This window comes from Periplaneta americana, chromosome 2 (genome assembly GCF_040183065.1).
Source record: "Periplaneta americana isolate PAMFEO1 chromosome 2, P.americana_PAMFEO1_priV1, whole genome shotgun sequence".
Classification (NCBI taxonomy): Eukaryota; Metazoa; Arthropoda; class Insecta; order Blattodea; family Blattidae; genus Periplaneta; species Periplaneta americana.
Genome location: NC_091118.1, coordinates 14,464,747 through 14,467,812, shown reverse-complemented (window position 1 = coordinate 14,467,812; position 3,066 = coordinate 14,464,747).

The window sequence follows — 3,066 nt, the reverse complement described above, 5'->3', positions numbered from 1 at the left end:
TTACAAAAATACTGCAAACAAAATATCCCATCTGAGTCGACCCTAAGAAAAAATTACTTAGACAGAATATACAATGAAACTTTAGCTTCCATTCGGGAGGATATAGGTGATTCTTACATATGGGTCTCTGTGGATGAAACCTCAGATCCTATGAATAGGTATATAGCAAATATGGTAGTAGGAAAACTTAGTCCTGATGGACCTTCGATTCCACACCTCGTATGTGTTAAGGAACTTTCGAAAGTGAAGCCAAGCCATTGCTTATTTTGTAAATAAAGGCCTACAGTCTTTATACTCAGGTAATATAGACGATTCTAAAGTTCTGTTGTTTTATACTGATGCTGCCTCATACATGGTTGCTGCAGGTCCACTTCTTAAAACATTTTATCCTAACCTCACGCATGTAACCTGTCTAGCACATGGCCTTCACAGGGTTTCTGAAACAATCCGGAATGAATTTCCTCTTGTCAATTCGTTTATTTTTAACACAAAAAAATGTTTTTGTAAAGCCCCATCCAGGATTTCAATATTCAGAGAGAACTTTCCAGATATCCCACTCCCACCTCAGCCGGTTGTTACACGATGGGGAACCTGGATTCAGTCAGTGGTGTATTATTCTAAGTATTTTAAAGAAGTGGTCACAGTTATTGATAAATTACCTGAAACTGATAGTGCAGCGTGTGTGAAAGCAGTGAAAGATTGTCTGAATGACTCACGAGTGAAAAACGATATTGCCTACATAACATCAAACTTTTCTTTCATACCTGCAAGCATTGAACAATTAGAACGTGAAAAACAATCTCTTTGTAGCCAAATAGCAATAGTAAAGGAAGCTCAAGTGAACATACATTCTGCTTTGGGCGAAACTGGGAAAAAAGTTAAAAATAAGTGGGACAACGTATTAAATATGAATGTAGGATTTTCAATGTTGGAAAAAGTATCAAGACTGATATCGGGGGAAAGTGTAAATGTTCCAGTAAGTATTGATGTTTCTATTGTACCTAATTTAAAATTTTCGCCTCTCACATCAGTTTCGATTGAAAGAAGTTTTTCTGCTTTCAAAATGATTCTCAGTGACAAAAGGCAAAGGTTAACTGTGGAGAATTTAGAAAAAATTCTGGTGGTGTGCTGTGCAGATAATTATAATAAAGTCTGAGCATGGAACTGAATTTCAATAACTTAAAATGAGTAATCTTGATATCAATAATCATTATTTCATTAGTTTCAATATATTAAATTTGTGCAGCTCTGTTTATAAATATAATATAGTATTCTTTTTTAATGTTTAAACATACTTTTTTGTGCGTATTTTAGTGTATAACTAAAAATTTCAGTGAAAGAAATAAGTATGATACCTTGATGTGCCTAAAATGCCTATTTTTATTAAAATAGAGCCTAATTTTACAAATTTTGAGCTTATTTTAGGCGCCTAAAACTGCAATTTTTAGTGCCTAAAAATCCGATGTCTAGTTATCAGTATTGCCGGAGTGCCAGAATTTTATCCCGCAGAAGTTCTTTTCCATGTCAGTAAATCTACTGACATGAGCCTATCGCAATTAAGCACACTTAAAAAATGCCACCAATCTGGCCCGGGAACGAACGTGCAACTTCGGTCATAGAAGGTCAGCGCTACAGCAACTACGCCAACCAGGCCGACGAAATTAATGGATTTTCGATCCCACACTGACGTCGTCCTTCAATTTTTCTTAAATTGTCAGTACGTATAATTCGACTAGAAGTCAAACAGCCTAGACAAATTAAGTCTAACTCCCATAGCGCTCTTGTGTAGGAATACCAAAGAAGCATTTTTCTTTCATCATGAAGGAAAATTCTAATGCTAGTGGTAAGCTGAATAAGTCTTATGTAATTTAAGGCCAAAATTTATCCTGCCTTATACAGAAATGCCAGTTTATGTAGGCCTATGTGTAGATATATCCTAATTACTTCAATTACATTCTAGTAGGCCACAATACTCACTCTCACAAAAATGTGTTCTAGATGCAGGACTCCACCAGTCGCAGCCAAAGTTGTACAGGACATCAGCAGGCTGACATCCAGGTTGTACTCGAGTTTCTCCTGACCGCTGCACCCAAGTGAAGTGAGGTCGACCTGCAAAATAGATAATAAAAAGGAGTCCTGCCAATGATTTTGGAACCGAATGAAATTTGAATTCATTAAAAGTAGTATGGTTTATATAAGCACGAAAAGATCATTTTCAGTACCGGTACCGATAATTTTTGTGTGGGAATTTTGAGGGAAAGGGGGAAGGAAGGTAACCGTATTTATCCTCTAGACCTCTGACAAGGCGCAAGTTAAATGTTTTCTAACGCCAGGCATTTGACAAAGTCATTTGACCTCTTGCACTCCAATATTTTTCAGATATTGTCATGATCAGCCACTGAGACTGTAACTTATATCTCAACGGATCTCCCAATTTTTGTTGAAATAAAGCAATAAATGGCCACGGAAGCATACCATTGTCTTTCTTCTGACCAGTCCTACCATTGGAACATGACAGTACCTAATATGACATTGATAGTTGCATGTTATAGTTCACGCAAAATGTCAAGTTCAGACTTACTTAGATGTACTTATATTAAACCATACTCACAAAATCATACCTAGCTTCATATATAATGTCCTATAATTCACATTAATACTTTCTCAAGCTTAACATCACTAACCAGTAACGACTCGTGGCTATGAAACCGTGCTTTGAGTCTCAATGCGTAATAATTGTAATTATAACTTAAATGTAATATAATATTGCTAATAAATGTCACGTACGACAATTTCAAATACGTTAGAGCCATTAAACCAATAAATACAAACCGATGTATTTGGATATACCTGCCATTTCATTTTTTCGACATCACCAATCTCCCATCCATACGGAAAACTTCCGACGTCATCTCGCACATCGTGATGAAAGGCCGTAATTCAATCGTTATCCGCCAGGCTGCAGTACAAAACAACCATTGTCAAATCAATGTCTTACAACAGTAATTAATTTCCACCTTTATCTTAACCAGTGTACAATTCAGTTTTCTGAGAATTAATAAAATA